At 49.6% G+C, this 14,799-nt stretch overlaps 1 protein-coding gene across 10 annotated transcripts in view; it reads right to left on the bottom strand.

Moving 5' to 3' along the window:
- The window catches only part of DNMT3B (DNA methyltransferase 3 beta), a 36,592-nt gene extending 28,162 nt beyond the window's left edge, over nucleotides 1-8,430 (bottom strand). For all 10 annotated transcript variants that reach the window (XM_057528638.1, XM_057528643.1, XM_057528641.1 and 7 more), the window contains exon 1: nucleotides 8,176-8,430. The gene's annotated coding sequence lies outside the window, so the exon portion shown is untranslated. The remainder of the gene's footprint in view (nucleotides 1-8,175) is intronic.
- Between the last annotated feature and the right edge of the window lie 6,369 nt (nucleotides 8,431-14,799).

Genomic DNA, 14,799 nt, shown 5'->3' with positions numbered 1-14,799 from the left:
CAGGAGGGACAGCTCACCCAGGGGAGTGGAGACGGAGGCAGCCAGGCAGCAGCGACAGTACCAAGTCAAGGAGGCCAGAAACAGGCTGCCCACCTGGCTGCACACAGAGCACAGGGTTCCAGTTCAGTGCCTTTGCCTGATCTGGGATCTCCACTAAATTCCATAAGAGATCAGGTTCACAGGAAAGCGGGAAGAAAAAGTCCTCACTGTCTTCCTCAAGCCCCAGTTTTATAGTCTGTGAAATGAAGTGACCCCACCTAATTCCTAGGTGGTTGGTGCTAGAGATCCCAAAGTAGATGACAAAACCTTAAAACCTGGAGATTACGCTTTCTCGTGTGCTGTCTTGGCAGACTTCCCAGTTCTGTCTCACAAAAGGAAGCATCCCTTCATCCACGATGATTCCGAAGTCTGGAGAACTGCTCAGTGCCTCTGGGTCATGGCTACATGCACCACTGTCACTGTACAGTAATAGCCGGTCCTTGGCATATTTATCAGAATCATCATAAGAATTGATCCCAGCAGGGGTCAAATTGGACAAGTAAAAAAGTTGACTATGAGGATGTTCCTTGCAGCATTGCTCATTAATAGCAAAATACTAACAAATACCTGGGTGTTTGTCAATGGATTGTGGTAAAATCATATATCATTACCTTTTAGATAATTCACAGGAAAACCTAGGAACGTACAGAAAGATCTGAAATGATATGGCAGCTTAAACTGGAGTTTGGAGTCAAACTTTTTACCCTATGTAAACAAAATGCAAGCAACCAGCCCCCTTCCCCTACAAGTTATTTGGGAAGCCCTAGGAAGGACGTGCAGATGTGGACAGGGAAGCCACAGGTCACCCAGAATGACAGGTGGGGCATGGTGAGACGCAGAGGATTCTGGGAGCTGCCATGCCCACTCCTGTGGCCTTGTCCTCCTTGGCAAAACCAGAGCCAAAGCACCCTCTGCCCTCTTCCCAGGGGGTAAGGGAAGAAAGGAGATCACTATTCAGAAAAGCTACACCCTCAGCTCTGCCCCTCACAGCAGGCTGCATCTGTTGCTTCAGCCAATGTCTTAAATCTCAGCCCATCTACATACCAATGCCATGGGAATATTGATTCAGCCTTGAAAATGGCAATCTGACAGTATGATCTCACATGCCAAGTGTCTGCATCCTGTTAACACAGGATTCTACTACGAGGAATTGACTCACCACAAAGCTCTCACCAAAACCTGTGGGCAGGATCGGCACTGTCTTTCTTTGTTGTAGCAAAAGCTGCAAACAAATGATCAATAGGAGACTGGCTAAATTATATGCAGCCACACCGGGGAGACCACTGAGAAGCAAAGAATGGGGCAACTGTTGCTAGATGAAGCCATATAAAGTGAAAGTCTGCCCAACAATACAATCCCATTTGTCAATTCATTACCATGGGCATTAAGCAAAGTTCCTCCAGCATTTTTCCTCTAACTGTAAAAAGTTAGGTCTCTCAGGAAGGTAGCTTGTGGGGGAATGGACAACCATATCCCCATGTTACTTTCACAATCAGAAAGTCAACTTTAAAATGTCACTGTCCAAGAAACATTTCTTCCTTTGAAAATGTTCAAGTTTAGTTAACCTGAAGTTATTTGTATATGGTTTGAGGTAGGGATCTCAATTTTCCCTATAAGGAAAGCCAGACACATATAATAACTAGTATGTCCCAACTCCACCTCTTTTATAAAGTTCCTGTATATAAATGGGATGTCTCTGGGTTCACTTCTCTTTTTGGTATTTACCCCTTGCAACTTCTTTTAATCGTGGTAGCTTTATAATAAATGCTCATACCTGCTAGGACAAGCCTGCCAACCTTATTGAGAAGTTTCATTGATTTTCTCCTTAAAGGTCTTGAACATCCTTTAGTTTGGGTTTTCTTGTTTCTAGTTCCCTCTTCTGGCCCTTCGATTTCTTTTCTAGGGAGCTTAGCACTGCACGTTAGACATCATTCCTAGTTGTTTCCATGAGAGGACTTACAGATTAATCAGAAAATTAGTTCTTGAGCATTACTTATTTTTAAAAAATACAAAAAAGAAAAACTAGGTGCAATGTATGAGGGAAGTGGGGAAAGTGATGAAAAGGTATGAACTTCCAGTTATAACTAAGTCCCTATGTTATGTCCCTATGTTTGTTACTATGTATGTAACTAAGTCCCTATGTATGTTACTATGGGATGTAACATACAGCACGGCGGCTGTAGTTAACAAAATTGTATTGTATCTTTGAAAGTTGTTGAGAGTAGATCTTAAAAGTTCCCATCATGGGAATTCCCTGGCGGTCCAGTGGTTAGGACCCCGGGCTTTCACTGTGGGGGCCCGGGTTCAATCCCTGGTGGGGGAACTAAGATCCTGAAAGCCACACAGCACAGCGAGGCCAAAAAAAAAAAAAAGTTCTTTTTTCACAAGAAAAAAAGTTGTAACTATATGAGGTTAAAATGGAATTGCATACTAAATTGGCTTTTTTATAAAAGCCCATGATATCTCACATAAACGGCTTTTTGAAAAACTAGCCACAATTACCTGGCAGGGGTTTGGGCCCGCCCACCTCAACGCAGTGGTGAATCAGGCCTGCAGAAAAAGCAGTCAGCAGACAGGTACTCGAGAGCATCTTAACCCAACTGCATCCTGCCAGTTCTGTGGGTCTAAGCCAGGTGCAGGAGGCAAAGGGCTCAGAAATTTCACAGCATTTCAATGCAGATTCCACTCCCTGCTAGCTGTGCGGCCTTAGGTAAGGGTGACAATATTTAATATTGAGCAGTTACTCTGTACTGTGCTTTCAGCCCAACACATAACATCCTAGGACAGATCAGGACCCTGGAAAAGGCCACTCTTATCCATTCAGATAGGAGTTCCTGCTATGCTTCAGGAACCATGTTCAGCAGAAGCATCAAAGGCAGGCAAGGGCCAGCCAGCCCCTGCCCTCATGGGGTTGAGGTTAGGAATTGGGGGGTAGGGAGGGCCAGGGGACAGTGGAGATAACAACAAGGTAGGCTCACCCCCAAAACCTGTTCTGCTCTTCTTACACTACAGAGGATAAGATTTCACCCACACCTCTATGCACATTTGCTCAGAATTTTCCAAATCCTATCATCCTGCCTCCCATATAACCCAGAACAACCCAGAAAATCCCTGCAGACAGCACCTGCCTGTTCAGTGCCTGAACCACTGCATTTCTCACCGTGTCCCAGGTGAGGTCTCCTGCTCACCTGCGGTGTCCCCTCTGGGTTTCAGTGCCGCAGCTACAGGACACTCAGGCTTGACTGAGGCCTGCTTTTGCTGCTTTACTCAAGTTACACAGCACACATTCATGGAGCCAGGACGTCAGGGGCCCCAGCACTGTGCTGAGGAATGGGAACACTGACCAAGAAGGCATCATCCCTTCTCCAGGAGCTGAAGCGCAGTGGAAGCCCCTGGCTCTGGCCCCAGCATGCCACCATTTGCTACAGGAAGCAAACGCAACGGGAAATAAATGCTGCTTAGGAAGCGCAGTTAACCTCAGAAGGTGGGGCTGCAGGGAGGGATGGAAAAGAAACAGGTAGGCAACCACTTCTCCACCCGGGCTGCAACACAGGAGACCTGATCAGGGGGAGAGATTAACACCAAACTGAGAACTCCCCGGTACCTTTTTCCCACAGCCAGGCCTGTACATCTCTCTGGGCAAGGCACTAAAGATTCCTCTGCTACGGGGAATAAGACAAACCAGTATCAGAGAACTTCCTTCAGATTTTGGGAGACCCAAAGACAAGTTCAAGTCCCTATCCCACAAAGAAACCCTCCAGTTTAAGTCCCACAGATAATTTCGGTCTCTCTCAAATATGGAGATAAGTTTCAAAACTTAAATATGAGAAATGAAAACAGTAAAAACAAACAAACAAAAAGACATACTCAGAAACATTGTACGGAGCACTAAACGCTAAATGAAGATTCTCAGGGAGATACGGGATGTGTCCAAAAAACAAGATGAAGACATCATTACAAATGGCATTTGTAGGACAAGAACCCTTCAAAACATAAAAGCTGAGGACACCAGAAAGCAGAACTTAAGGACAAATGGCCAAAATTCTACCAGGCCAGGAGGCACCACATCTGATAAAGAGTAGAAAAAAACAAGGGATGCAATGGCTCAAGGAAATTTATTCCCTCAACTTCAGGAGAGGAGTCCCCAACGATGTTGGGCCCACTCCTCCCGTTATCTCCTCCTCCCACACACCTGGTCAGCATCAACCTGTCCCCAAAAGGAAATTTGTTGGTCAAGAACATTTCCCCACGGATCCCTCCCACCCATCAATTATCAGTCATTTCTGAAAATGCACTTCTAACTTCCTGCTCATCATAATCTTTCAATGGCTAATTCCATCTGCTTGGGAAGCCGGCCCCAAAGGTGACCACAGTGCCCTCGGGCACCTTCCCCAATTGAGCACCTTTCCTCACCACTCTGTACTTTCCTTGCGTTCTCATCCCTTCACTTAGGAAGGACTGCTGGTCCTCTCTACGCTTTTCTCCACTTCTAGAAGAAATTGGGAAGACCCCCTCCCCCAGTGAAAGCAAAACATTCATTACGTTGGGACTGTGAGATTATAGGCCATGACCCATTTTATTTCTTGGCATCTGAAGATGGTAAATTTGATTTTCATTTGTATCTAACACAATAAAAGTCATTTTTTGAAATATTCCAATTGCCTACACAAAACAGGTCCTCCTCACTTTTTGCTTATTCCCTGAGGAAAATCTCAGGAATGCTAAGCAGGATTGTTTCTCTCAAGACGTAAATAATGACCACTTGGTAATATTTCAGTATTTACCACATAATGCGACATTTATTGAATCCTCAGTATGTGCACTTTTTAATCTATGGCGTCTCAACTGACTTCAACATCCCCTGGAACTGGCCAACAACGCATCCCTATTTTACAGATGGAGCAACTGAGGCTCACGACCAGCTTATAAACTGAGTGAACAGGAATACAAATCCAGATTTGATTCCAAAGCCCAGGCCCCGTGAGTGTACTGACTCCAATGACTAACATGACCTAGAGCATAACAGGCTTTTTTCAATACTTAGGGCCCCCACCTAACTCATTTTGTGAAAGTGCACCCTAAGGCTTGCTAAGCTAAAAGGCCCCTGGATTCCATTTCGTCCTCCTACCAACTCTACTGGGTGTGTGTGTACTTGTACCCACTTCACAGAAAGGTAATCCAGCACAGCAGCCCCACGTGTGGGCTCCCTCTGCGTTTACCAGGCCACTTCCCTCCAGCCACAGCCAGACACATCTGAACACCTGGACTGGGCTTGTTCCCTTCTGGAAGGACAAACTCTTGGTCCTGGGATACTGGCAGATATGAAAGTTCTGAAAAGCACTAACCACCAAGCTGCCGAAGTACCTGGATCTCCCCGAGTTCCATCAGCTGCAAATTTTTCGGCCCAGTGAGAACATCAGCCCCATCACTTTACAAAGAGGATGCCGACGACACGAGGAATTCTGTAGTCCTCCAGCCCTGGTCCACCATGAAACTGAAAAATCACCCTAAATTCATGATTTTAAAACTCACTCAACACCACGAGGGTGCCTAACCTGAGATCCTGTACCTCTCAAAGGCTGAGGTGGAGGCACGTGCCATGCTGTTGGACCAAGAGGAGTTTCAGATTCAGTGAGGACCATCTCAGGTGAAATCGGAAAGTATCTGAGCCTGGAGGCGGGACAGCTGGCAGGAGAGCTGGTCTGAGACAAAGGAGTCAGTCCCACGGCAAGTCTTCTGGGAAGGAGAACTTGCCCAAAACTGCCCCCCCACCCCTCAGTCAGGAAGCTTGGGGCTGCAGTAAGAAAGCGCGACAGGCCCCTCTGGGTTGCAGGCCCCACGTGGCTGGAGGAAAGGAAGGAGGGGAAGCAGTCTCTCCCAGCCCCACCTCCCTTGCTCCTCCCCTTCGCCCCCTGCAGCTCCCAGATACCCTCCTCCCCTCCTAGCCAACACTGCAAGGGGTGGAGGTATTGCTTATGGCTCTAAGGAGCGGGATGCAGCCAGCCCCAGCCCTGGGCCCTTTGTCTCAGCCTTCTCCACCCTAATGGGGAAAGGGAAAGGATCTCACTTAGCTCTACGCCTTCAAGGTAGGCCCCAAATTTGGGCGGAGGTGTAAAAATGGCCCCAACCCATAAAACAAAAACATGTTCCTTTCAAAAAGGAACAAAGGCACTCCTTCCTGCCAACTCCCAAATTGAGGACAATGATTTGGAAAAGCTTTCATAGCTCAGAGGAATACCTTGGTGGAGGAAGGCAGGAAAGGAGGGGCCAGCAGAGGTGCCTCCCTTCATCCCCAATTCTCATTAATGGCCACCCTAAAAAGAGGGGCTAGCGGTTAATTAGTACAATGTCAACATTCACCACCTGCTATGCCAAGCACTATCGCATTGAGTCCTAACCCAAGCCTAATGTGATAGGGGCTATTACCTCTGTCAGACATCTGAGGAAACACTGAGGGTTAGAGGTTAAATCACGTAAAAACTAGTTTCGTTCTTACACAACTTGGGGTTATCAGTACGATTGTTCCTATTTCACAGATGTAATAACTAAGGAACAGAGGGCAACAGATTTACAGGGACAGATTTAAACACATGCCAAAGACCTATGCATTCCCCTAAAAGAGGGCAGCCTGCTTCTTAGACCACACACTAGATAATGATGCCAAGAGTGGCAAGCCTTTATTGAGGGATTACTGTATGCCAGCCCTATAAAATAGGTAGCATCATCTCAACGCTGGAAGAATTAAGTCTGCACCTGGGGATTCCAATGGCTGGGGTGCAAGAAGTCACAGTAGTCCTGGTGGCGGAGGGCAGAGGCAGGTCGGCGTCCTGGGCCCTGGAAGTGAGGGCCCCACCAGGGATCCCAAAAACAGTTACCACCAGTTCACCAAAACTCACAGCATCCAGAAATCAGGAGGCGGAAAGTCAGAAATCATAGTCTTGTCCTTAATTCTCTTTAATTCATACACATCTCAGCTTGAGGGGATGGGGAAGCACAACGGCCCAGCCAGCCTCTTTCAGCCCAGATGATAAGGGAAGGAGGCCAAGTGGAGGCCCAGGCCTGGGGCTGGGCCCAGAACTCCTGCAGCCCTTCCCTGCCACAGGTGAGTGACTCCAGCGGGGAAAACCCAGGCCCAAAAGCAACTCTCCGTTGCTAACTTGCTAAATCGGCCGGCTCTTTCCCAATTTCCACTTTCTCCCCTGTGAAGTGGGACTCAACACCCACCCTCCCTCGCCGAACAATCACACGGGCACGGAGGTACTGCTGGATGTTTTCAGGCCTCAGTTTGCAAGTTTGGGAAGTGGGACCAGCCTGACTCTGGAAGAGGGGAAAATGGAAAGTGAGCCCCCAGGGCAGGCAGCGTGGCCGGGGCAGGGAAGCGCCGCCCCGGACCGGCTCCTCCCGGGCCAGGTGTGCACAGGGAGAAGGTAGCCTCTCCCGAGGGCATCCCGGCAGCCCCGCAGCGCCTCGCTCTCCGTAGCTCATCTAGGGAGGACCCCGCGAACCCGCTCCTCTGGCACACGCCCCCGAGAAGCGCGCACACCCCGGCCCACCTGTTCGCCCGCACCCATCCACAAGCTCTCTCCTAGCCCTGGGACGGAAAAGGAAAAAAAAAAAAAATGTCCCTCGGATGAACCCCCAGGTACAAGTCATAAAGGACGGACGCTCACCTCCTTGGCCGAACTCTCTTCTATTCCGTCCCCCTCCCCAAGGAGGCTCCCTCTCAAGCCGAGGCCAGGTAAGAATACCCCTCCCCATTAACTCCACTTCTCTCCAGTGGGAGACTTCCTCCCCTCAGCTCTAGACCCCAGGAAGGCCGCCCATCGCCCTCCCTGGGGACGAACCTCTTTCCTCCTCTGCGTCTCAGGAACACAGCAAGTATCCCTTCCACTCGTATCGCTGTAAGACACATGCTCCCCGCCCATTTTATCCTCCTTGCCCGTTTCCCCCAAGTAGGATCAGGGACTTCTCCTCCCCAAGCATGCCTGGTCTCCAGCCGGATGGGAGCCGCCTCCCCAGGAGGTCCCGGAACGGGATTCCCTCCCTGCAGTCCCGGGACCCCGCCGCTATGCCCTCCCCCACCAGCCCACGGAATCCTCGGGCTGGCGAGCCTCCCCGGGGCCACGGGGCGCTCACCTGCCGAGAGCCTGGCTCGGGCGCGGCTCCGCGGTCGAGCCGCGGATCCGGACAGGCTGGCGGGAGGCCGGCGGGCGGCCGCGCAGGGCGCTCGGCTAGCGAATCTCCGGCGCCGATCGCCGAGCTACGTTTACTTGGCCACTTAACCCCCGCGCTGCCGGCCGGGCGCGGCGGCCGCCCGCTTGCCCGCCTGCCGGTGGGCCGGTGGCGTCCGTCGGGGGGCGCTCGGGGCGTCCACGCGGGCTGCAGCCGCCGGGCCGGGGGGGGGCGGCTGCTGCGAGGAAGCGGCGCGGGCAGGACCGGGCAGCTGGAGTGGGTGGGGAGGGGGCGGTGCCGAGTCCCCTTGTAACCCCGGCCCGACACTCGCCCCGCCCCCGCCCGGGGGCGCCCCCGCCGCAGCCACTCAGAGCCGGACCTCGGGCGCGGGGGGCGGGGGGCGGGGACGAGGGAAATTTGAAATCACTCCGGAGCCACCCCTCCGCTCCTCCTCCACAGGCGCCGCCTCCCGGCCCCCCCGGCAGATTAAGTCACCACCGGGATAACAGGCCTTCAAGGGGACCCCGCAGACGTCCCCCAACCCTCGAGACTCCTCCCAGGGCCCGTCTTCCCCGCCCCCCACCCCGACCACGGACACAGACGCGGAGGTCTGGATGCGGGGGCCCAGAAGAGGAAGAGCCCCCACCGGAGTCACACAGCAGCCGGGTCTCCCCTTTACCCCCACTCCAGCCGCAGTGCCACCTGGGCCCTGCGGTGTCCCCGCGGGTCAGTCACCCCGCTCTGGACCCTCGGACTAGTCCTTCCTCCCTCCCTCCTACCCTGCTGGCCCTTTGTCGGCCATCTTGAGGGGAGGGGAGGGAGAGCAGAGGAGCGAAGACAGTCAGGTCCCTGGCTGGGTTCTGGGGTACAGCTGGCATCACCCGAAGGAGAAGCCCCAGTCTGTTAGAGGTCTCGACGGCCTCTGCCCTTAAAGGGGCATTGAACTATTGGAAAACAGCACTTTCTGATATTTCTCATACCTGGTATTTACGCTGACGGTATTTATTTATTTACCTGCTTATTGTGTGTCTCCAGGTATGAGACTGTGAGGGCAGGGTCTCAGTGTGTCTCAGCACACAGTTAGATGCTGAATAAATGTTGAATGAATGAAAGAACAAATGAATGATGACAAGATGGCCCACAAAGGCCCTAGGTGAGCAGGCTCCAGCCTGCCTTCCCAGGCGTCTCCTAGCCTCGCCCCTCCCTCACTTCATCTAATCTTCTCACCTCCTTGCTCTTCCTCAGATACATCAAGCATGTTTCTGGATGTGCTTTGCCCAGATCTCTGCACCATTCAGTTTTCTCCCAAAATGTCACCTTCTGGAAAGATTTTTCTGACCACCCTGCCTGAGCAGTCTCCCCTCCTTCACTCCTATTTCACTCGCTTTGTAGCATGTATAGCCATTTGAAATTGCTTTGCATATTTCCTTATTTACATCTTTCTTATTCTTGTTTTACACACACACACACACACACACACACACACACACTGTGAACTCTACTCCATGAGGGCAGAAACCACATCTGTCTGTCCTGTTCCAAGCTCTGTTTCTAGTGCCTACAAGGAGGAGTTCAATACAAGTTTGTTGAATGAATGAATACGGGTTTCCTGACTCCTGGGCTCCGAAACCACAGCTTTTTCCCTTCATCTCTTACCAGGTATTTGCAAATGAGTAAATGGTAAATTCTCTGGAAGCCGCAAACGTTTCTAAACTTACTGGATCTTGTTCTACCTAGGAACCCAGAGAGAGACTAAGGAGATACGAAAGTGAAATGGGCTCAGCAGCCAGGAAAGCCTCATGTGAATGAGTGGCAGGAACTCCTTGACCTTCTGGCACAAACATTCAAAATTGGGTTCCAGTCAGTTGGTGCAGGAAGAAGATCTCTCAAGAGGGCCTGTGGCTTGTCCCCACCATCTGTGGTAAGTCTTCAGAGGAAAGAAATTGTATGAAGCTCGTGGGCCTGTGGAGAGGGCTGCTGGGTCTCTGTTTTCTGATCCATAAGCTAAGACCTGCCACATGGCAAAGGATGTCTGTGTACCACCAGGAATGCCTGGGAGGTGTAGTTAAGATGCCAAAGAGTAGGGTTTTGGGGGACATGGCAGGCATTTCTAGGGACAGCAGACCACCTAACTCCAGGAAGAAAAACATATAAGGTCTGAATAAGCAAATGGTCTCTGTCCTGTCATTTGGAAAGGAGGTGAAAGAAAAATGGCATGTTTCCCCATGGCACAGGACTTTATAGTTTGCAAAGTTCCTTGGTCATATTTACCACCTCATTTGAGCCTCTCAGCCACTCCGCGAGGAGCCAGGGCAAGGAGAATTGGGGACCCCATTTCAGATGAGGGGACTGAGGCCCACAGAAGAGAAGGGCTTGTGCAAAGTGAGTCAGCCATGCAGCCTGACCTTGATTGAGCATCTGCTATGTGGCAGCTACCTGGCTAGGAATTCAGACAGGAAGGTTCAGAGCTTACATGCTGGTTAGGGAGTGTCAGGCAAGAAACACAAATAAACAAACAAGAGAAAGTCGGGTGTGGATAAATCTGGGAAGAAGATATTGTAAAATGGAGACTGGAAAGACATAGCCAGGGGAAGACCCAGGTCAAGATCCAGCCTGGCATGTGGGAGGGACAGCCAGGGGGCCAGTGTGGCCGGAGCACAGGAAGTAAGGAGGGAAAAAATAACAGGGGGGCCATGTCCTATGAGACCTGGCAAGCCATGGTGGGGATGTCACCATTTGAGCCATGTTCTGACTCAGATGTTTAAAACAGACCTGAGTAGGGAGGTGGATGGGGAGAAGTCTGGTGCCTGATCTGGAAGACTACGGATGGTGGTGGGAGCACAGGAGGTGGAGAGAAGTGACTGGATTTGGGATAGATTGTAGAGGATGAGCCAAGTGGTATTGCTGGCTCCAGTGGGTAAAGGGAAGAGTGACATCAAGGATGACGCCTGGGGTTTTAGCCTGAGCACCAGGGCGAAGGACGGTATATTTACCTAAATGAGGAAGGCTTGCAGACTGTGGGTTTGGAGGGGAGCACAGTGGGTCTGCCTTGGCCGTGTGAATGTGGAGTCACAGCATGGGCTGGGTTGGCACCCAGGTCCCCCAACTCTCTGTCCAGCGCTCTTCACACTGTCTGGGTGGTAAGGAGTGCCATATACATCTCCCACACCACACCCTCACCCCCAGCATCCACTCTCAGAGGGACTGACCCCATGTCCAAGAGGGGGACCTTTCACCAGATACTGTGATTTGAATCCGGCCTCGAAGATCATGTGAATCTGATAAATCAGTCACTTGGTCTCTCCGAACCTCAGTTTTCCTCAGCCACAGAGAGAGAAGACTTCAGGGGATTGCTGCTGGGACCACTGAATGCATTTAAATGAACACATTGATACTGGATTACCCAGTTAGGCAGACAAGGCTTTGGCCCCCAGTGAAATATTTTTAAGAAAGATTTTGCTTTTTATTCTCCCAGACCCCCAAGATTTTGCTTTTTGATATTTTAAAAAAATATATAGATGTTACTACATGCACACAAACTTCTTTTTCTAGATTGATTTCAGATTTTCCTCTGGTTGCGTACAGGTACAACAGTGCTTACTTAAAAATTTATTGTAACAGATCACAATCATTATGATGTGATGGCAATCAATATTTATCAAGGAAACAACAAAAATTCTGTGCTTAAAGGACATTTGCTTTGTCATCAAAAAAACATAGATAAGAGCATGTTCTTGCTCTTAGAAAATAAACACGAAAGTATTGAGGCATAAAGGGGCACAGTGTCACCAATTTGCCCTTCTATGGTTCAGAAACAATAATATGCATATATATGGGAGAGGGAGAATGGAAAGCAAGTGGCGCAAAAATGTAAGCAAATGGAGAATCTGGTTAAAAAGACATTCATGAGTTCCTTGTGCTAGTCTTACAACTCCTCTATAAATTAGAGATTATCTCAAATAAAAAGATTATCTCCCCCCAAAAGATTAACATTAAAAAGAAAAAACACACATACATACATACATCCTTGATGCCCTCATGCTAATAAATCAACACATTGATGGACTTTTACCTATGTTGTGATTAAATATTATATTTGTATAGAATTATACCATCATCTTTTCAGCTTTTAGAGCAGCTACAGGTTTTTAATAACATTGAAAAGTGCCTGATGAGCAGTTAACTTCTCCATATATGGTCAGTATTTTTATGAGCAAGTGACTTCCCCTCTCTGCCTCAATTTCTTCACCTGTAAAACGAAGGTAGTAATAGTACCACGTTGTAGGGTTGTTGTGAGAATTACACGAGTTAATACATGTGAGGCCAACTACTGAGCCCGCGTGCCACAACTACTGAGCCCGCGCGCCTAGAGCCCGTGCTCCGCAACAGCAGAAGCCACCGCAATGAGAAGCCCGCGCGCCGCAACGAAGAGTAGCCCCCGCTCCTCGCAACTAAAGAAAGCCCGCGAGCAGCAATGAAGACCCAATGCAGCCAAAAATCTTTTAAAAAAAAGAAAAAATACATGTGAGGCATTTTGAACAGTGCCTGGCACATGGAAACCACCATAAAACTGCTGGTTAAATTAAAAAAATACATTGTTATTGGTAATGAGTACTTATTTCACCGCGCTCCTGTCTGTCCCCCCTCATGGCAGGTGCAGAGATTATCATCCTCCCTGCCGTCTCAGGAACATAACCCTGTCCCGTGGGTTCCCAGCTGCTGAGGCCAGCCCAGTTCACCTCCACAAGCCGCGTCTAGCATGATGAGCTCCACTTTACAGTCGAGGAGACTGAGGCTCTGCACGGTGAGGCGGTTTGTCTGAGCCACAGCTGGTTGGTGGCAGCTCAGGGACTAGACTCCTGGCTCGACCCCCACTACCTGTGACCCCCCCCACTCCACGTGTGCTATGCTAAGGAGTTTGAGCCTCAGTCTTCTTCCCCTTCTAATTGGAATAATAATAATAATAGTGATGCCTACTTCCCGGAGTGACTGCGGGGATTCGCAGAGCCCATGTATGTGAAAGAACCCCATTGTAAGGTACTCAGTCTTAATTGCAGTGTCATTATAGGCCACGTTCATTTGCAAAGTGGGTTCCTCACCTTTCATTTTCAACAGGAACACCCAGACTCCTTTCTGCCCCGGTTGACCATGGAAGGAATTCTTTTCTGTTTTTTTAAATCCCCAAATGGGCCATTGAAATAGTTGCTTTAAATATACCTGCCTAGATGAGTACACAGCATCTGGCCAGGTATTATTCTTTATAATAATTATTATTAAATAAGCGTCTTAGGGGGAGTTCCCTAGCGGTTCAGTGGTTAGGGCTCCGCGCTTTCACTGCCAAGGGCCTGGACTCAATCCCTGGTTGGGGAACTAAGATCCCACAAGCCGCGTGGTGTGGCCAAAAAGATAATAAATAAATAAATAATCACATTAACAGTAGCTATTGTATCGAGAAAATACGGTGTGCCAGACACTGAGCTGGGGGTTTTACACGTATTACACATGGACTTTCATAGCAGCCTTATGAAGTAGGAAGGAGTGGTATCTGCATTTTACACATGGGGAAACAGGTCCACAGGTAGAGTGATTGTCCAAAGTCATACTTCCAGGAAGTGTGTCGCAAACTTGTATTAAATGCCAAGCTATGGTCTTAACCACTTTGCTACCCCATAAAAGGCTTAGCACGGTGCCTGGTACGTGCTCCTTAAATATTAGCTGTTGTTAGTATTCTTATTACTGAGTAGGAGGCCCTGCACTTAGGAAAATGAGGCTCAGAAAGAAGCAGTAACTTGCCCAAGGTTACACAGCAAGTCACTGGTGGGCAGGAGGTTGGATCCTGAGTCTCCTTAGGTCCTAGAGCCCTTTGCTCAATGCACAGCTCCACGACTTTCCTTTGCCTGGGGAGGTGAATCTGCCCCATCTTCTGAGCCAGGAAAACTATCCTGAGGCTTTGCTGCTGGCATCTCCCTTCTCTTCCTCCTTGTCCTCCTCCAAAAAAGGGAAGTGCCCTGGAGTGGGGATGGGGGTTGGGATAGGAAGTGGGGTATACCCTGCCTCCTTGTCCTGACAGCCCACCCTCTCCATCCCCTGCAAAGCCAGCTTAGAAATTCTTTCCTTGTTACACTCACCGAATGGGATGCCTTGGAGGAGGAGGGGTGTGGATTTTTACTGAATCTATTGTAGTGGGACTGGGGATAAAACAGAGAACAAAAACAGACTCCTTCCTGGTCCTGCCCTCCTGGAGCTTACAATTGAGTGAGTAAGAGAAACAGACATTAATTAAATTTATCTCATGAGAAATTATGAGATTACAGTTGTGTTAAATGCTAAGAAGACAATCACAGGGTATATAATAAGAGGAAGGATTTTCAGTGACGGGGCCTGAGAAAACCGCCCTGGGAAAGCGGTGGCCAAGCAGTGATCTGAGGGAACACAGCAGTTAGGAGGCTACAGGAGAGGAAGGTGTTTGGGAGAGTGAGACCAGCGCTTGCTAATGTCCTAGAGCACAAGGAACCCGGTCCATACAAGGAACTGAGGGGATGCCCATGTGGCTGGAGCCGTGGAGAGGAGGCTGGAATCTGGTGAAGA

Source organism: Balaenoptera acutorostrata, chromosome 15 (genome assembly GCF_949987535.1).
Source record: "Balaenoptera acutorostrata chromosome 15, mBalAcu1.1, whole genome shotgun sequence".
Lineage (NCBI taxonomy): Eukaryota > Metazoa > Chordata > Mammalia > Artiodactyla > Balaenopteridae > Balaenoptera > Balaenoptera acutorostrata.
The sequence above is the reverse complement of the archived record's forward strand: the minus strand, read 5'-3'. Positions and strand labels throughout refer to the sequence as shown.